The sequence below is a fragment of the Cricetulus griseus genome (assembly GCF_003668045.3).
Source record: "Cricetulus griseus strain 17A/GY chromosome 1 unlocalized genomic scaffold, alternate assembly CriGri-PICRH-1.0 chr1_0, whole genome shotgun sequence".
NCBI lineage: Eukaryota > Metazoa > Chordata > Mammalia > Rodentia > Cricetidae > Cricetulus > Cricetulus griseus.
Window position 1 is genome coordinate 214520009 of NW_023276806.1, and position 22001 is coordinate 214542009.

At 36.1% G+C, this 22001-nt stretch overlaps 1 long non-coding RNA gene across 2 annotated transcripts in view; it reads right to left on the bottom strand.

Annotated features, from left to right (window-relative positions):
- LOC113832636 overlaps window positions 1–21785 on the bottom strand; it is a 110411-nt gene extending 88626 nt beyond the window's left edge. For both annotated transcript variants that reach the window (XR_004771755.1, XR_003479965.2), the window contains exon 1: window positions 21732–21785. This is a non-coding gene — a long non-coding RNA (uncharacterized LOC113832636). The remainder of the gene's footprint in view (window positions 1–21731) is intronic.
- Between the last annotated feature and the right edge of the window lie 216 nt (window positions 21786–22001).

Below are 22001 nucleotides of genomic sequence, written 5' to 3' on the forward strand. Positions count from 1 at the left end.
ACATCTTAAATGCCATATTCTATAGATCTCTGAAGTGTTTGAAGATGACTATCTATCTATCTGCTTGACCTTGAAAACATACCTAATATGCTATAAGTTTGATTGTAATAAGTGACTAATAACTACCCTGAATTTCCTTATTATGCTTAAAAGTTGGTAATAATAACCTTCAAGGGCTAGATATTTGCTTAACATTGTTAAATTAATTGCATAGGTATAATACCTTGAGCAAGATTAGAAATGTATGTACAGTATGTTCTAAAAAATAATATCAACTTTGTATCAATATAGAAAAATCCAAACCATTGTAAAATATTTAAAAATAGTCATTGCTTTACTGGTTTATGGGTAGATTCAATTATCTATCTTTTTATTCTATTTCTAAATCACCTTTTTTTCTTTTCAAAGTCAATTCGATGATCTACCGTTATATCCTATAATATCTATATGTCTTCTTTTTTTTTTCCAAAACAAGAACAGTGAATCTAATCTTTGTTCAAATTTTTTCATGGTCAGTGCATTAACAACTTGTAACTAACCCCCTAAACAATGACAATATTCATAGCCCATCGAACAACCAAACCCCCACACCCTACCTCTTGGGTGATGCGGGAGTGATATTCTTAAATTTACTCTCTGCTGTCTGGGAGTAACAGCAGTTTTAGTAGATACTGAAAACAAAAATTTGGGTTAATTGTTAAGTCCTGGGAGAGTTATCTGAATCATTTTTTGTCCAGTTCTGTGTAATGGGAAAGTGCAGGTCTTGTCTGAAATCCTAGCTAGAGTACTCTGTAAGGCTATATCATCTCAGCTAGCCACCTCAAAATTGTCTTGAGCAGTTTGTGGTCCAAAGTCAATCTTTCAATGGTGTTTTTTGTTTGTTTGTTTGTCTTTTACTTAGTGATATTATCATAGTCTTTGTGCAATCACCATTGTAGGGCCCCATCATCACTGGTGTAATCATCATTATAGGGCTCCATCATCCTTATGGAGATGTCAAAGGTCACTCTTTGGTGTGGTCATAGTTCACTGCAGAAAACTTAAACATTTTAAATGTCATATCCAGCAGATGTCAAAGAAGTTAAAGGATCAATATTTGTTATGTACAACCAGAGTACAATAACTTAAATTTTAGTTACGTGATACTCAATCCTGAAATCATGTACAGGAAGCTAGATGAAGCCCTTTTCTAGAGTCAATTAGTACTCTATATGACCATTAATATCATGACAAAATAATATATATATATATATATATATATTAACCTTATAAATTTTGAGAAAATATTTGTATCTTAATGATAGCTTCAAATACCCAAAATAGAACCAAAGGATTGTGAGATTAGTGGCAATAAAATAGTCCTTTAATTTTTGTTTTTCTTCTGCCCCATATCAGGTAGCTCTTGACATGAGATTTTTTATATTCTTTTTTAGACATTTTTTAAAATTTTAAAACAATCTTTTCTCAGTTTACATACTAATCCTAGTTCCCACTCCATCCCCATTTCCAGCTCTACCCACCTTCCTCCTAGCCTACCCCATACCACTTGGAGAGAGTGAGGCTTTCTATGGGGAGTCAACAAAATCTTTCACATCTCTTTGAGCCAGTAACAAGGCCCTCCCCCTATAAGCAGGCTGAGCAAGGTATCCCTCCACAGAGAATGTGCTCCAAAAAGTCAGTTCAAGCACTAGTGATAAATCCTGATCCCACTGCCAGTGGCCTCACAGACTGCCCAAACCACACAACAGTCACATACATTCAGAGGCCCCAATTTGGTCCTATGCAGGTTCCCCAGCTGTCATTCCAGAGTCAATGAGCTCCCATTGGTCATCTGTTCTGGCTATGTGAATATCCCCAAACTGGTCTTGACCACTTTGCTCATATTGTTTTTCCTCCCTTTCTTCAACTGGACTCCCAATGCTTAGCTGTGGATGTCTACATCTGCCTCCATCAGTTGCTCGAGATGAAAGTTCTATAATGACAATTCGGGTAGTCAACAATCGGATTACAGGCCAGTTTAGCTATCCTCTCCACTAATGCTTAGGGTCTTAGTTGGGGTCATTTTTGAGGATTCCTGGGAATTTCCTAAGTGTTTCTCATTAGCTCCATAATGACTCCATCAATCAAGATATCTTTTTCCTTGCCCTCCCTCTTGAGACAGAGATTTTTTATTTTACTTTAACAAACATGCTTGGGATTAGAGAAGGAGAGAAGCACACTTCAACTCCAAAGCCAGTTTTAACTTTTAATTATACTGGGACTAAAAAAAAAATTTGCATTATATACTTGTAGAGAAAAGCAAAAACAAACATTTGGGAAGACTTATAAAATTTTATTTTAATGGAAATGTGATTTCCTATTGGGCCAATTCAGTCTTTTATTTGGACTTTTGTTGTTTGGGTGTATAGCACCTGCACTACAACACTTCCACAGTATAGGGCGAGGGGCTTGAGGATTTAAATAAAGACAAGACAGCAGGTCTTTTTTGCAGGGAGAATGCCATTTATTCCAACAAGAGTGGGGGCTTATATACCAGTCAGCAGGCATGGTGGAAAATTACCCAGATCACAAGTTCAGGTTCCCAGGCCCATCAGGCAATCCTGAATGGGTGAATAACAGGATAACTGGAACTTGCACTCAGGCCTTCAAGGAAGGAAGAAAACAGGATGTACCTGAAGCTCCTAGTCTCAAGCTGGTCAGCAGACCCCTATGGGGGAAGGGCCCAACATGGATGACTTGTCCTTTCTCTTCAGATGTCTCATTTTTCCAGTGGTCTTTAGATTCATTAGCTGGATGTCTTCATTCTCCTAAAAAGTCAAAAATAATTCCCTTCTCCAACACTAATTTTGGGGAGGTTCCCTTATGGTAAGTTATGTCTTTTCTAATAAATAGCATTTGTTAGTTTTGAAGTTAGACTAGATTGAATGGCTAGTCCATTTGATTAACTATCTCCTCTTCTTATCAAGAGGTATTTCTTGTTCAAATTTAATCTTTATCAATTTTGATGGTATTCATAGCAGTTCTTCTCCTGTGGAAACAAAAGCAAAACTCCTTCCCCAAGAAAGCAAATATCCTGGTTTTTATTCTGAGGTCAGCACATCTTTAAAGTATACAGGCTGACTAAATTCTGCAGGTTTTATTATTATTATCCAATGTCTCTGTGTAGCTGTCATTCCTTTATCATTAGCACTCAGAAAATTCAAAGTTAATAAAGCATTATACAATCCATTTATGGTGTCTTTATTACCCCTTTCTATTTGTTTATCATATCTGTTAGAGTTTATTTTGATCTTTCTATAACTTGCCCATTGTAATTGTGTGGTATACCTGTAATATGTTTTATATTGTAATAAGCAAAAAACTGTTTCACTTTACTAGAGAGATATGCTGGAGAATTGTCAGTCTTGATTTGTACAAGTATTCCCTTGATGGCCATAGTGTGTAACAAATGTGTGATTTAGAGAATCATCCTTTTCAGAGCACAAAGCAGTTCTCATTGAATCCTGAATAAGTGTCAATGGTATGGTGTACGTATTTTAATTTTTCAAATTCTACTAAATGAAATGTATCCATCTGCAATATTTTATTTCTTTGAGTACTCTTCCTGTAGGTAGTGGAGTTTGCTTATATAAAGAAAAAGTGGGACATATTTTTATTTCCTTGGCTTGTTATCATGGGATATAAAATCTTTTTTCAAACCTTTGCTGTTGACACTATGTTTTTCATGAAATCCCGAGAACTCCATCACATTTCCTATCAATATTTAATCAACTTAATCATTACCTTCTGCTAGAGGGCCTAGAAAACCTGTATGGTATCTGATGTGTGTTATATATATGGGATGACTCCTATTTCTTTTTATTTATTGTAACTGAATAAATAATAAAGTCAATTCTCTACCATCTTGTATAAATTCAGCAGTTGGATATGCAAAACAACTCTGCATATTGCAAATCAGTAACTATGTTGAGAGCTTCATTATGTTTCATCAACAACATGATAATAGCATATAATTCTGATTTTTGGGCAGAATCATAAGGTCTTTTGCCAGGGGTCCAGCCTGTATCAGTCCCATGCTACAGAGGCCATCTATTCTGGACTGATGTCTTTGGGCTGTGATTGGAACCAGAAAAACAGCCCCAGGTCTGACCCTGAGTGGTGGAGTGTGGATGAGGGAGGTCCCAGCTACCCAATGCCATTAAGGATGAGACACAGACATTTTATTATTGCAGAAGGGCTCTCAAACTAAATCGATAGAAACTGAACATGATTCCTCTAAAATCAGGAAGAAAAAAGGTTGTCCACTCTCTTCATATCTCTTCAATATTGTACTTGAACTTCTAGCTAGAACAATAAGAAAACAAAAGGAGATCCATGGGACACAAATTGAAAAGGTAAAAGTCAAACATTCATTATTTGCAGATGGTGTGGTAGTTTACATAAGTAACCAGAAAAATTCTACCAAAAAATTCCTATAGCTGATATACACCTTCAGCAAAGTAGCAGGATACAAGATTAACTCAACAAATCAGTAGCCCTAATATATACAGATGATAAAAGTGCTGAGAAAGAAATCGAAACATACCCTTTACAATAGCCACAAATAACATAAAAATCATGGGTTAAAACTAAACAAACAAATGAAAGATTTGTTTAACAAGAATTTTCAGTTTTTAAAGAAAGATATTACAGAAGATTCCAGAAAATGAAAAGATTTCCATGTCTTGGATAGCTGGTTAAAGATAGGAAAAATGGCAATCTTGCCAAAAGCCATCTAGAGATTCAATGCAATCCCCATCAACATTCCAGTACAATTCTTCACAGACCTTGAAAGAACAATACTCAACTTTATATGGAAAAACAAAATACTCAGGATAGCCAAAACAACCCTGTACAATAAAGGAACTTCTGGAGGCGTCATTATCTGTGACTTCAAGTTCTACTATAGAACTAGGGTCCTGAAAAAAGCTGGGAATAGGCAGAGCAATAGACAGGTAGACCAATGGAATCAAACTGGAGATCCAGATATTGACTCACAAACCTATGAACACTGATTTTTGACAAAGAAGCTAAATCATAAAATGGAAAAAGAAAGCATCTTCAACAAATTGTGCTGTCTTAACTGTATGCTAAAATGTAGAAGACTGCAGATATATCCTTATCTATTATCATACACAAAATTTAAGTCCAAATGGATCAAAGACATCAACATAAATCCAGCCACACTGAACCTCTTAGAAGAGAAAGTGGGAGGTACCCTTGAGTGAATTGGTACAGAAGACTAATTCATGAGCATAACTCCAACATCATAGATACTGATGTCAGCAATTAATAAATGAAAGGGTGTATGGAATCAAGTTGAAAAGCCTGATATTAATCCACATACCTATGAACACCTGATTTTTGACAAAGAAGCTAAAGATATACAATGGAATAAAGAAAGCATTTTCAACAAATGGTGCTGGCATAACTGGATGCTGGCATGTAGAAGACTGCAGATAGATCCAAATCTTTTGCCATGCACAAAACTTAAGTCAAAATGGATAAACGACCTCAACATAAATCCAGCTACACTGAACGTCTTAGAAGAGAAAGTGGGAAGTACCCTTGAACAAATTGGAACAGGAGACAACTTCCTGAACATTACACCTGTAGCTCAGACACAGAAATTGACAATTAATAAATAAATGTGATCTCCTGAACTGAGAAGCTTATGTGAAGGCTGATTTCCAAAATATGCAAAGAACTCAAGAAGCTAGTACCAAAACACCAAGCAATCCAATTAAAGAGTGAGGTACAGATATAAAGAGATTATTCCCAATAGAGGAATATCAAATGGCTGAAAGGCACTAAAGAAATTGCACTTTAATTTCTTTCTTTAAGAACTCAAAGTTCCTGTCATACAGGTCTTTCACTTCTTTGCCTAGAATGACTCCAAGATATTTTATGTTGTTTATGGATATTGTATGTTTCTCTGATTTTTTCTCAGCCTCTTTATCATCTATATATAGTAGAACTCCTTTTTTTAGTTAATCTTGTATCCTGCCACTTTACTGAAGGTGTTTATCATCTGTAGGATTCCCTGATAGAATTTTTGGGTCACTTGCATAAACTATCATATCATCTGCAAATAGTGAACGTTTGACTTCTTTCTTTCCAATCTGTGTCCTCTTGATCTTCTATTGTATTATTGCTCTGGCTATCCCTTCAAGTACAATATTGACAAGATATGGAGAGAGTGGGTAACTTTGTCTTGTTCCTGATTTTAGAGGAATCATGTTGGGTTTCTCTCCATTAATTTGATGTTGGCTGTTTGCTAGCTGTATATTGCTTTTATCATGTTTAGGTATGTCTCTGATCTCTCCAAGACCTTCATCATGAAGGTGAGTTGGATTTTGATGAAATTAAAGAAGATACCAGAAACTGGAGATATCTACCATGCTCTTGGATAGCTAGGAACACCATAGTAAATATGGCAATTTTAACAAAAGCAATCTACAGATTCAATGCAATCCCCACCAAAATAGCAGCACAATTCTTCACAGAAATTGAAAGGACAATACTCAGTTTCATATGGAAAGGAAAACAAAAAACAGGATAGCCAAAACAACCCTATACAATAAAGAATATTCCAGAGGCATAACCATCCCTGACTTCAAGCTCTACTATAGAGCTATAGTAATGAAAACAGATTGATATTGGCACAAAAACAGATAGGTAGAAAAATGGAATTGAATTGAAAACCCTGATATTAACCCACCCAACTATGAGCGCCAGATTCTTGACAACTAAGCTAAAATTATGCAATGAAATAAAGAAAGCATCTTCAACAAATGGTGCTGCCACAAATGGATGCTGACATGTAGAAGATTGAAGATTGATCTATCACAATGCACAATATTTAAGTCAAAATGGATCAAAAACCTCAACATAAATCCAGCCACACTTAATGTCTTAGAAAACAAAGTGGGAGATACTCTTGAGTGAATTGGTAGAGGAACCCATTTCCTGAACATAATGCTTGTAGCACAGTCACTGAGATCAACAGTTAATCAACAGTTAATAAATGGGATCTCCTGAAAGTGAGAAGCTTCTATAAGGCAAAGGACATGGTCAACAAGACAAAATGGCAGGCCATGTAGGTAACCCCGTCACAGAAAGACAAGCATGGTATGCACTCACTCATATATGGATATTCGACATCAACCATAGGATTACCAACTTACAATTCATACTTTCAGAGAAGCTAGGAAACAAGGAGGACCCTAAGAGAGACACACATGGATCTCCCTCAGAAGGGGAAAGTGACAAGATCTCCTGAGCAAATTGGGACCATGCAGGGATGGGGAGAGAGGTAGGAGGAAGAGAGGGGGAGAAGATAAAGAGGGAGGAGAACATGAGGGATCAGGAAGATTGAGTGGGGAGACAGAGGAAAGCAAGAAAAGAGACACATCAATAGAGGGAGCTACTATAGGTTAAAAGAGAAATCTGGCACTAGGGAATTGTCCACAAGGGTGACCTCAACTTGTGGAGAAAGGGGAACAGCCCTCATCGATTTTGGGAATGCAAACTTATACATCCAAAGCCACTTTGGAAATTATTTTGGTGGTCTCAGGAAAATGGAAATCAGTCTATCTCAAGATCCAGCATTTCCACTCTTAGGCATATACCCAAAAATGCATATTCATACCCCAGGAATATCTGTTCAATTATGTTCATAGCAGTGTTATTTGTAAAAGGAAGAATGTGAAAGCAAACTACATGACCCTCAATGAAACAATGAATACCGAAAATGTGGTAGATTTACACAATGGAGTACACCTTAGTGGAAAACAAAATAAAACAATGACAATGTGAAATTCACGGGCAAATAGATAGAACTAGATGAAACCATCCTGAGTGAGGTAACCCTGACACAGAAAGAAAAACACAGTGTGTACTCACTCATAAGTGGATGTTAGACATAGAACAACAGGTAAACAGCCTACAATCCACACCTCCAGAGAATCTAGGAAACAAGGAAGACAGTAAGAAATACATGAACCCCAGAGAACAGAAAAGGGACAAGATCTCTTGAGTAAATTTGGAGCAGGTTGGAAGTGGGAGGGAGGTAGCAAAAAGAGAAGGGTAGAAATGGAGGGGTGGAAGAGAACATGAGGGATCAGGAAGATCCAGTTGGAGAAAGAACAGAGGAGAGCAAGGAAAGATATACCTTTATAGAGGGAACAGTTATGGGCTTAAAGAGAAACCTGACACTAGAGAAATCTCCAGTAATCCACAAGAATGAAAGCAAGTAAGAATCTAAGCAATAGTGGAGATGCTACCTTAAATTCCCTTCACCTATAGTGAGATTTATGACTACCTTAAATGTCATCATAGAGCCTTCTCTCAGTAGCTGATGGAAGCAGAAGCAGAGATTCACAGCTAAGCACTGAGCTGAACTCCTGGAATCCAGCTGTAGAGAGGGAGAAGTGATGAGAAAGGGGTCAAGTCCTTGCTGGGGAAACCCACAGAAATAGCTGGCCTGAGCAAGTGGGAGCTCATGGACCCCAGTCTGACAGATGGGGAACCAGCATAAGACTGAACTAGGCCCTCTGAATGTAGGTGTCAGTTGTGGTGCTCGGGCAGTCTATAGGGCCTCCGGCAGTGGAACCAGTATTTATCCCTAGTGCAAAAATGGGCTTTAGGATCCCATTTCCTATGCAGGCATACTCTCTCATTCTAGATACACTAGGGATGGCCTAGATTCTGTCCCAAATGGTGACAGACTTTGATGATCCCCCATGGGAAGCCTAATGCTCCCTGAGGAGTGAATGGGGGTGTGATTGGTGGGGGATGGTGTAGGCAATGGGAGGTTGGGAAGGAGAGGGAACTGGGATTGGTATGTAAAATAAGATTGATTTTAACTTAAATAAAATTAATTTTAAAAATCTTTAAAAAGGAGTCAGCAATTTATATCTCCTAATTTATACCTTTTGATGTCTATTTTTCACAAGCCTATTTTAAAGACCAAATAATTAATAAGATATCCTTTTTCTGATTTTTTATGGGCAATTTGTAATCCCCAACAAGGCAACATTTTCTTTATTTCTTCAAAAATTCTTTCTAAGGCATCTACATTTGAGTCAGCTTGTAAAATATAATCCATATAATGTCAAACTATAGGTTGAGGAAATTGATTACATTCAGTTCTAATGGATGACTTACAAAATACTGGCACAGGGTGTGGCTATTTAACATTCCCTGTAGAAGAAGTTTCCATTTATATCTCTTAGCACTCAGAGAATTATTATAAGTAGAAACTATGAAGGCAAATTATTCTTTTTCTTATAAAGTGAAGTAACAGTCTTTTAAATCAATAACTATAAGAGGACATCCTTTAGGTAATAAAGAAGGCAAAGGAATTACAGACTGTAGAGATCCCATTGATTGAATCACATTATTAACAGCTTTTAGATCTGTTACCATTCTCCATTTTCCATATTTCTTTTTAACTAAAAATATAGGAGAATTCCAAGGGTTGGTTGATCCTCAATATGCTGAGAATTTATTTGCTCCTGTGCTAGCTCTTCTACTGTCTGCAATTTCTCTGTTGTTAAAGGCCATTGTGCAACCCATACAGGTTTGTCTGCCAACTATTTTAAAGGTAGGGTTGTTGGGAAGAAGAAAAGAAATGAAAACTTAGCTGGTGTGGTGGTAACTCCAGCAGGAGCATCTGCATGTAGCTTTGCCATGTACCAGCAGCTGCAAAGCCACAGGCAAGTGGCTTTTTGGTGAAATTGTGCTGTGTGGTTGGACACCAGTATGCAGCAGGAGTTCTGATTGGTCTTAATAGTAAAACCTGCAGCTAGATATCAGAGAAAATACTTAAAGATCAGAAAGAGAGAAAAGAAGAAGTCGCAGTCAACTCTTACCTGGCTTACTCCTTAGCTGAAAGATAGCCAGTTCCTGTCTACTACTGCCTTATATTCATCTCTCTGATCAGCCATATTATTTCCTGTGTGTCCGTACTGATTTCCAGACCTCTATGATTAACTAGTAGCTACCTCTCTGTCTTCTGATGTTCAGGCAAACTTTATTTGTTAGAGTACAAACAAGAAATCACCATAAGGATGAAAGGTAAATGGAAGGAAAGGGATTACAAATTGGAAGGAGAAAGAACTAGCTTGAAAACAATTGATATAAAAATTGTCTCATTTAAGACTTTTTAATACTGCTTCCACATAATCACACTACACAGATATTGTGAGGAATTCAAATATTGAAAAGGAAAGGAGTGGAGTATGGAAGTTCATGCAAAGACCTCATTATAACACAGTATGTAATTTTTATGCAATTTTTAGTGCTTTTAGTTGTTTGCCTCTTAAAGTAGATCCCACAGGGAAGTGGAGTGTATGGTGGGTTGTTGGTTCACCATTTCATAAAGGACAACAATTGTCCTGGAAATACAACAATGGTATGCTTTTGAACATTTCATCCCAATTTCTCTTTCAGAGATTACAGGTTGATTAAAGTAATTCATTTTCATGTACTTGTAACATAGAAGTTGTCAGGTAAATGAGGGAAGACTGTTTTGTTCCAAGTAGGTGATTGTTAATCATTTCTCCACTTCTGCTAAGAGAAACACCCCTACTGGTGACAATCTTCTTGCTTCATAAAGCTTGACTGTTACAAAGTCATTACTAGTAAGTTTTTTTTTTAATTTGATACACAACAAATTGAGAAGTTGCCACTATTTTCAGTTGCAGCAAACCGATCTTGGTTCCTTAGAATTTCATATTGATAGTTCAGTGGCACTGTTTATTTTTGTTCAGTAATAAATAGGAAGTCAAACAACACAACACTTATATTTAACAATACTTAACTTACTGCTGATAAATACGTAATACTTTATAGTACAGAGAATTTTTGGACTCATTTAAAATAAAAATTTCAATTTATTTATTTATTTGGATAATTGTGATTAACACCACTCATAGTAACTGGGTGAAGAAGAATATGTAGCTGTCTGCTGTGATATTTTGGTAGACCTCTTTCAAAGAATTTGGCCTAATGAATGAAGTGGTTCCTTCAGAGCACTTCCCTGCTACTAAACAGTTCTGAGCCTTCAAGCAAGTCATCACCTTTCCCCCAGTCACAAAAATGTTTTATGGAAAAGGTCAGTATTTCAATGTCTACCCACTTAAACATCCCCAGATATTCTTCCTAGCACATTTGTTCTCTTAGAACTTACTAAGTTTCTGTGTAAATACCTGAGAATTTAAGATATGTTTGAAACAAACCTTCTTGTCATTTACTACTTATCAATGTACCTATGCATAATTAATCATTGTCACACACATGTGTTTTACATATTTACATATATATGTATATTTACATGTAAATGTATATATGTGTAAATATGTATATATAGACACATGTTAATTCTCAAATATTTGGAATTATACTTTTACTTTATCTTTCCTTGTTTTCCTTTTGTTCTGTAGAGTCTGATGTTTCCTTTGATTTTCTTTGTTGTTGTAGTTATTCAAATCCCTCCTTAATCTACTTACTGCTGAACTCTCTTGTAGAACTCAGGATAGCACTCCCTCAGGTATCAATTGCCCTCCCACTTTCTTTTTCAATACTCTGTTTATGTTTATGATCTTTTGTATGAAATTCTGTTTATTAAAATGTTCTTTTAGTGTGTTCTTTTAAAAGTAATTGCTGTAGGTGGCAAACTGTCCATGCTTGGCATTTGTACTTTGTTATAAAATTAGGTTATTTCAATCTAAACTTGAATTTCTCAGTGTTTCAACCACTAAGTTGTTTCATTTTTTTTTCCATTGGTTGTAAAGTATAGAATAGAACATTCCTCTGATAGGAAGCTCTTTAAACATTTTAGTTGATATTTCATTTATAGTATTGTACAGCTTATTTATTTTCCTTTTAATATGAGTTATGTAAACATTCTTAGAGAAATTGATGTTTTCATGCTTGAAAATAAATTGCAAGCATGTGCTTTTATGCAGATTATACAGAGCTGGATAATTTTACCTATATATTTGACATCAAAGTTATAAAACATCCACAAATGATTTGCTTTCTTTTCATCTCCCTTTAAAAATATTTTTTGCTTTCATTCATGTGGCTTTGATCATTCACCAGCACTTTAGTCACACTTATACATGACATTCTATAAGTTACACAATCCTATAAGTTCCTGTTATAGGTTTGAAATATCATGACTTTTCCTGATACAAAAAATTATTATAATGAGATTTCTTTCCTTCTCAAGGAATTAAAGTGCCCAGGTGCATACTAAGATATTTATAGGCCTTAATCATTTACATTGATCTATTCAATAAGACTCTGAGATAATTATTATTGTTGGGTTCATTTTATGTTTTTGTGTGTATGTGTGTGTCTTGTTTTAGTGAGGATAGAGTAAGTAACTAGTATTTACCAGGGTAATAATAGAAGCACTGAGACTTGATTCAGGCTATATAGCCCAAGTTCTCAGTTACTGTTTTGCTTTGTTTGTGTGTGTGTGTGTGTGTGTGTGTGTGTGTGTGTGTGTGTGTGTAAGATGTATTGTCTCCATAGAAATCAATATAATTTTCTAAGAAAATGGTATTGGAAGTAATGAATATTCCATATTGTTTTGAAATTTTATGTGCTTTGTTCAAGCTTGGCTGATCTCTTTCTCTTATACAAATTCAAAGCAGAGCTTTCCAATGCATGAATGCCAGGCATGAGGCTCCTTTGTTAAGAGCAATTTTGCCTCTTTATTTTTTGAATACCAATCCTGTATTGTACTGTACAGTGCACATTTTAAACAGTAAGGAGTCCTATTATAAGATATTTACTGAATTGATTTTTGAAACAGCAGAATTATTTCAGCCTTTAGAAGCAGAAGAAATATTTAGAGAAGGCAATTGTCCTGTAAGTAGTAATACAGTGTATTGAATGCAGCCCCAAGTGGTTAGTGTTGGGGAGAGACAAAATCAGTCACTAAATGACTATGGTGGTTAATCTAGACATTTAAGGTTGAGCCTGGAAAGGTGGCTCAGCAGATAGAGAGCTGTTGTTCTCCACACCCATATCGGTCATTTCACAATGGCTTCTTCTACCATCTCCAAGGGTTTGACACCTTCTTCTGGCCTCTAAAATCACCTGCAGGCATGTGAGCACACACACATACACAAACAAACACACACAAACACACACACACGCACACAACACACACACACACACACACACACAAATTAAAAAAATCTTAAAAATAAAATGAAAGATTAAGGTAATGATCTTACCTGAAAATTTAAAATAAAGCAAGAGTTTTAATAAAGTCTTTGGAGAAAAGATAAATGTCAACCTTAATTGTGTGTTGAATAATATTCATTTGCAATAAGATATATTTTATCTTTATTTTATCCTTATCATTATTTGTTTGAATCATATTATATATAATGGGTTTGACAATAACACAGAAAAATCTAAAAGATAAGAGCTCAGCTTAAACAAATGCAGTGCTTTGTAATTAATTGGTACTAAAATGTTAAAAGTATAATGTTAGAAGGGAACTTAGGAACTTAGGAACTTAGGAACTATATGTATAGCAATATATATATTAAACCCTTAGCAAGCACATGTATTTTAGCATAGTATGATATAATACAATAGTCAGTCTTCTCTTTCAGTGGTTGCCAGCTTTCCTTCTACCACCTGAGACATGCTTTTGAGAATTTTGCTTAGTCTTCCACAAACATGAATTTATTTGATTATTTAATTTTCAAATAGTTATTAGTAATTTTCTGGTCACTATTCTCCTTTTTGTCCAATCTGACCATCTCAGCAGAGACATTCATATTGTATTACAAAATGACTAAATGAAATGAAGCTGAGTTGATCAAAGTTTAGAGCATTATAGGGGAAAAACAACTAAGATCAAAACATAAGAACATGGGAAGACAAAGAAATGGAAATGTAGAGTAGGAAGAAGGATTTTGCTAAGAAAAATGAAACATTGCTAGGACACCACCACCTGCATGAAAAGAATCACTGTGTGGTGTGGCTGAAGAAGAGAGCTGTCATTATGGCTGAAGATACAGACTGTGCCTGAAATATATTCCTCAAAGAAATTTAAACAAAGATCTTGCTTGTCTTTCTACACAGAACCTTGAAGATCATTTTTCCCTTCTCTTTAGATGTTGGACCTTCCTTCCACATTCCTTAGAGTTCAAGCTACAGGGCTTAATTATGACATCACAGCATGCTGGTGAATGATCCTAGAGTATCTAAACAACATCTTGCATTAAGGGATTGAAACCAATTTTAAATACTGGAAGACCCCTATCCCTTCTTAAATTAAAAGCCAACCATTGATGTGTACTATGTGTGGGTGAAATCACTGTCTTCTTACATAATCTTTGATTCTTGTGGAAGCTCAATAAAATGTGGTTCCAAAACTTACAGTGAGTTTGATGCCTAGTTTTATATTCAACTTGTTAATACTATTGTTGGGACCCAGGCTCCACGGGGTCACTGTGAGCTGTTTTCCAGCATAACCACAGGTACCTTCTGTTTTTCTAAGCCCCGCCCACTAACATCCTGTTGTGAACCTTTCTTGTTTTGAAACATTATGCCTTGCCCCCATCCCCTTCTTGCTTTGTTGGCCATGGGGAAGGTTTATGATAGGGCATGGGAGTGCATTCTGCTGGCAGGTGGTGTTTTTCCATCTCCTCTTGTTATATAAACTGCTGGCTGCAATAAACCGATGGCATTTGCTTCCATGGGATGACCCAAGTTGTGTCCTTCTTAATCCACAGACTCTCTCCTGGCCTGGTTCTTCAGTCACTGGCACTGGCACTGGTGACACATATCATTTTTCTTTATTTTTTTATTTCATTTTATATTCCAACCACAGTTCTCTTTTTAACTCCTTCTGCCACCCCATCACTTACCCGCACCCCTTCTCCTACACCCTAGCTCACCCTCAATCCACTCCTCCTCATGGATAAGGACTCCCATGAAGAGTCAACATAGTCTGCCACAATAGGTTAGGGCAGGGCCAGGCCCCTCTCCCATGCATTAAGACTGAGCATGGCCTCCCACCATGGGGAGTGGGCTCCAACAAGCTAGCTCATGTACTGTAATAGTATTGTCATCCTACTGCCACTGAGCATGTCACCCACCTTAAGGAGTGGGCTCCAATAGAATAGCTCATGTACCAGGTTTGTATCATGGCCATTGCCAGTGGCCCTTCAGCTAGTCCAAGCTACGCAACATCTTCCCACATATGGATGGCCTAGTTCGGTCCCCTGGAGTCTTCAAAATTGTAGGTCTAGAGTTCATGAGTTTCCACAAGTTTGGTTCAGCTGTCTCTGTAGATTTCTCCACCACGATCTTGACCTCCCTTGCTAGTAAATTCCTTCCTCCATCTCTTTGCCTGGATTCCCTGAGCATAACCTGGTTCTTGTTTATGGATCTCTATGTCTGGTTCCATTGATTACTGGATGAGGGCTCTATGATGGTAGTCGGGGTATTCATCAATCTGGTGTATGCCAGTTCAGACATCTTCTTTACTAACGCTAGGGGTGTTAGCTGGGGTAATTCTTGTGGATTCTTGGGAGTTACCCTAGCACCAGGTTTCTCCCTAACCCTATAGTGCCTCTCTATTAAGGTATCTCTTTAGTTGCTCTTCAAAAGTATCCCTCCCCACCTCCACCTTCTTATTCCCTCCTATTCTCATCTCTTCTTCCCTTCCCCTTACCACCCCCTCCCTCTAGTTTGCTCTGTAGATATCATCTGACTTATTGGTATAGTAATAAGTCATCAGGAGTCATTTTGTAGTATGTCCTTTTAGCACACTAAGAGTAGTAAGGTTTTCCCTTAAGGCTTATGACATAGTTAGACAGAGGTCTTAGCCTTATTAGCATTGTCAAGTATATGGTGGAGCATGCATTAAATCTAATTCAAAAAACAAAACAAGTTGGTTACACCCATAATATTAGTGCCACTATTTTACCAGTGGGCATAAACTATTTGCTTGGAATGTCAAGGCTAATGTTCTAAGGGTTTTAACATTTTTTTTGTTATATCTTTGCAGAATGTCACATATTTTTTCATTAGTATTATAGATTTTTTTCTATTCCCATAATTGAACTGATAATTAGATTTTGGTCACTAGTCTCCTAAAGATGAACTAATATCGTCAATGTTCCTTATCTGTTTCTTAAAAAAATTATAATCACTATTAATTTTATTACTCTACACATGTACTGATGATTTGATCATAGGATGATGATAATAGTCAATATTTCTCATCTAAATAATTTCTTCACTGTGAAAATCTATCTTAGGTTGATATTATTGGGGTCATTTTATTGTTTACAAAGATTTCTCAGTATGGATTACTATAAAATAATATTAGTATTAGGTCAAAGAACTGCCTTCAACTCTCTTGAAAATCATTATAAATATTATAAATAACCAGTTAAAAAGCTGTAGTCTGGAAGTTCTTTTAAACATATTTTTATCAACTCTTCTATATTATTTTTATTTTATTGAAACTATATTTTTCCTCTTATAAAATATCCAGATTAGAGTTCCCCTCCCTCTATTTCTCCAAATTCTTTCCCATACCATCCCATTCAGATCCATTCCTTTCCTGTCATTCATTAGAAAATAAAAATAAACAGGCTTCTAAATGATAATAATATACTAAGACAAAACAAAAGCTAACACATTGGATTTGGACAAAACAAAAAGAAGGAAAAGAGCTCAAGAGAAGGCACAAAAATCAGAAATCTACTCAATTCTGCACTCAGAAATCCCATAGAAACACTAAACTGGAAGGTATAATATATACAGAGAGGATACAGTACAGATTTGTGCAGGCCCTATGCATGCTGCTTGAGTCTCTGTAAGTTCATATGAGCTTTGATCAAATTGATTTAGGGATCATTGTTCTTGTTTGTTTTCTGTTGTATTTTGTCCTGTTTTTGGTGTCCTCCAGTCCCACTTCCTCTTCCACAAAGTTCCCTTAACTCTGAGGGAAAGGATTTGATATCCACACTCCAGTTAGGGATGAATGTTCTAGTATCTATCCTTTTCAGCATAAGGTCTGGCTGTGGGTATTTGATCCCATGTTTTGCAGAAGGAAAACTTATCTGATGATTGCTAAGCAAAGCATGGATCTATTAGTAATACAGGATATTCATTGCTACTCTAAAAATGTTTTTTTTTCTATCAATAGTATTTGGTTTTATTCTTGGTCCCTGTGTATATATTACTGCTTCCAATTTTGTGATTTTATGGGATTCCTATTTGTGTGAACTTGTATGTCTTTGTGTCTATATGCATTTCTTATGATTTCTTTTTGGCTCTTTTTCTTGTTTGGCTATTTTTTTCATATTTCTATTTGTTTTTGTTTTATCCTATTTTATTATTATCACTGAGATGCATGAATTCTTTCTACCGGGAAAAAGGAAGGATGTGGATTTGAAAAGGAGGAGAAGTACTCCTGAGGAGAATCAGTAGCTGACTGAACTTTTAAAGTTCACTTGTTATCCCATGGCAGAGTTAAAAAGCCAATAGCCTGCATTGACTCTTTTGATGTATGGAATAACATTGTCCCTCTAACTGGCTCTTCTAATGGAAGTTGCCTCTTGGAACTCTTAGTTATTTTCCTTATTTTTTCTCCATGTAATGTTTCTCATATGTTAAAATTGTTCTCATAGTATTCTAAGGCACCTATGTTTGGTATATACATTTTGAATGTAATGCCTAATATAATAAATCAATGGCCAAAGTAGGGGCACCCAGAATTCCAAATATTTAGTTTTAGAAAGACCCTTAGTTTGATAGTGCCCACCAGACAGCTGATTTTATTATTGCTGCTGCATTTGTCGCTTGTAAGAATATTTAACATGTGGGGAATTCTTATTTAAAAATACACAAATATTATTACAAATAGCTAGAAATGTTGACACCATCTGAGATGCTCTCAAGTCACAGCTACTACAAGTATCACTTCAGATTCTAAAGCCACCTGTTAATTAAGCTGGGCTAGTCTGGATTCCACATATTTACTGAGAAGGGAGTTCAACACAGTTGGACTAAAAATGTGCTGTAAGGAAAAGCAAAAACAATAAGAGGGGAGTGATTTTTCTAAAGGAAAAGCAGATGTACCTACAACATTGGAGCTGAACTCAAATTCTTTTCACACTGTACTCTCCCGCTAGCTACAAACACATGAGGCTAGCCCTAAGGTGCCCTCTTTCTGAAACTCATGGCCATGTATAATAAACACTTCCCCTGCAGTGTGGCTGGAACTTTGCATTTACTTCTAACCCATAGACTAAGAGTCTATTGACTAATTGTTGCTCGTTTGGTTTATAACAACTTGACACAGTTTAGAATACCTTAGAAGACAGAACCTCAACGAGAAATTGTTTCTGTCAGATTAGCTTGTAGGTGATTCTGTGGGGAATTTTCTTAATTAATGATTGATGCCAAAAGACTCAATCCAATTGCGGTAGTGCCACCCCCAGGCAAGTCCTGGGATCATAGCATTCTATTATACCAACAGAATCCCGAATTAGTACAGTAGAAAATGTCCTTGAATTTTGGTACTTTATGGAACCTCTGTCTAGATATTTAACTCATGGTACATATTCTTGTGTGTTGATAGGCCCCATGGAAAGGACTAGAGTGTATACACAAGTCTAGTATTATCCTGTAAGTGAAATCTTCTACCTAAGGATTATGAGAGCTGATATTCTCTAGTCTGGCCTCCAGATTAAAACAGTACAGCAGACACTTTCATGGCAGCCTTTTGGGACACTAGATACAAAGGACAGGAAACCTGAGATTGTACTTCAAACTTTTAAAAATATTAGATAAATTTATTTTTTAAATTCTAAGAATAATTTGTAATGTCGTAATGGACTATTGATATGCACATCTGTCTACCAGGTTTAAGAAATACTTCTGAACCAAATTTGATATCAGCATTTTAAACTATTTTATTTATTTGTACCTAGTAAATTCTTCTTCAAATAAATAAAAAAGTATGTATCTCCTTTGAGAACATGTTGCAAAATGATCATCCCATCCTCATGAATAGACAATGAGGTTGGATGGGATTTTAATACCACATGCGTCCCTAAAGTGCTTTTTTATCACATCATTTCTATATTTTTGCTGCTAGGAGTTCTTGTATCTCCCAGTGCAATGTACTGCTCTAGGGGTTTAAGATCACATTTAAACAGAGAGGGATGAAGGAGAATAAAGATGAGGAACGAACTTGACCTGACAAGATTAACTTGGTGTAAAAATATACAAAATTTGTATATAAAATTCATACTTTCTCAACTGGATCAACTTTCTTCAGAATAAAAAACCAAGTTAATGTTTATTTACAATGTCATTAATTCAAAGGTTAATTTCTCACAATGAAGATATTATTTTCAAAGGAACAATGTAAAATATGTGGGAAATAAGCAACTTTAATAATGAGTAGAGTTGCCATAGGTTTTATTTTTCATTGAAAGTAACTTCTGGTATGCACAACTAATATGCAGGAGGCATCAGATATTTCTCAAGCCAGTAATAAATATTCATGGAAGTAATCTAGACAGATAAGAAAATAACTGGTTTGTGCATGTAAGCTTTGATCCCTTGATTTTAGGAGGGATTATTTTAGTAATGTGTTCTGAATTAAAAATAAAAAGTCTTGAATCAGAATTGAACAAAGAGAATGGGGAATTGAACAGTATTGTAGTTGGAGATGGCTGAATCTCCTGGAACCCTAATAATGCAGGCTCTCTAAGAATGCCCCAACCTTGGGAATCATGGTGTACAGTCATTAACCTTGTTGTTTCAGGTTTGGATACACAGGGTTTTAAGATCATTACACCTTGACTATCTACTTGTATTCTTTCCTTTTCAGGGTCCTAACTTTGGCTTAAGATTTTAAAATTTACCTGAAAATTTAGTTTACGGTTATTGAAGTTTGAGACTTGAGAAATGGAAATTTCCTACTTCTGTGATAGTTTATGAGTATAAGAAGCTGTATTAGTTGGTGTCATTCTTATTTGTCTTATTAAATACTTCTCTTATAGGTCATGATAGAAAGCATGGGAACTGCTTTTACAACTTCTGGCTGGTTCAGTAAGTACTAAGGGTCACTCTGGCACTTAGCTGGATTATTTCTTCCCATCTTTTTCATTCTGACATGGACATTTGCATAAGAAGTGGTTCTGTCCATATTCAATGTGCATCTTGTCCCTCAGTGAATCATTTCTGGAAATACCCTCACAGGCACACCTAATACCTTGGAGTTTCTTTTTATTTTTTAATTATTATTATTTTTTATTTTAGAGGCACTCATATTTATTTAGAGGCACTCATATTGGGTTATCCTCCCATAACCTTGCCCTCCCATCCTCCCATGGAGTTTCTTAACTCAATCAAGTCACAATAACTATTACCACATGGTAAACATGAAACTGCTTTTGTTCAATTCCTGTGAACCCTGTGCCATCATTCCTGACTTCTCAGAATAGATACGTGGCTTTGAATACTGAGTGAATCCTGGGGAGTGTGTACTCTACATTTTCCTTCTCTGCAGAATTATTCTTCCAACTTCACAATACTTCTTTGAAGATCAAGTTATCTAAGAACTAGTATACCATATATGCTCTATAAACAATAGTAATGGCATTATTTTCTTGCTAGATTTATTTATAGAAGTTAATCTTTTTATGGCTTAACAGTGATCAATTAATTTTATTTTTGTGGCACTGGGAATTGAACCCAAAGATAACATACAGTCGTTGCATACTCCATTTCTCAACCCCATAAGAGCATCAGGGCCAAACCTAAGTCTTGGCCTTGTATCTTGACTTTGGCTTTGTGACTTCATTTTCACTTGGTAGAAAGGTCAGGCCTGGAAACAGCTCCAATGTTTTCCTGTCCTTTGATCTCATAAGAGTTGAGAAATTCTCCTTTTTTTCATACAATTGTTTAATTTGTGAATTTCTCTACATGTTTAGTTGAGTCACAACATTGTCCTTTCTGACATAGCAGTTAATTTGATTCAAAGTCAAGCACTTCTGTTTTTAACATCCTCGGTCTTACAAATAGCGTTGGATTGTACAAGACCTTTAACAAAAACTGCTTTACTGGTAATTTGCTTGTTTTTATGTCAATGATCATCATTCTTTAATATACCTTAATAGCATCCATTAAATTTTCTAAAACTTAACATTTTAGAGGTATTAAGCCAGACAGTCTATTTAGCAGATTTGGGATATGCCAAGATTTATGAGTGCCAATGTAAACTATTTTAGTACAGGAAACAGTGAGCTATAGACAGCTCACATATATTTTTATAATTTATTCAAAGTTTATTCAAAACATTTGAAATCTTAAGTTACCCACTGAATTTAGAATGCCTAATACTATCACATACTGATGGCTTTTATTTCATCTCTATGGATTTGATCCTGGTCTAGGTGAACTGCTTTAGAAGCACAAGAGTGTGTTACGATAAATCTTTCCACCAAAAGCTGCTGAGCCCCACTGCCATGTGTAAGCTTTACGCCAACTGCCTGCCCAAGTTAGGCCCAAATGAATACACAGAAACTTGTATTAGGTTCAAAGCTGCTTGGCCAATGACTAGGACTTCTCATCTGCTAACTCAGTCTTAACTATCATAAACCTATATATTTTATAAGACTTACCTTATCGGACACCTTATTGGCGTCCCTCCTTGCTGGGATCACATCTTGCCGCTGGAGCAGGAGGGGAAAAAAAGGGGTGCTTCCTGTTTCTCCTTCGCTTAAATATGAGTCTCCTTGCTATGTCACTTCCTGCCTGGATCACACTTCTCTACTACATTTCCCAGAATCCTCTTTGACTCCTAGTCCTGTCTACTTGCTGTCTCATTGGCCAAACAGTATTTTATTTAACAATCAATAAGATAAATATACACAGAAGTACTTCCCCATCAT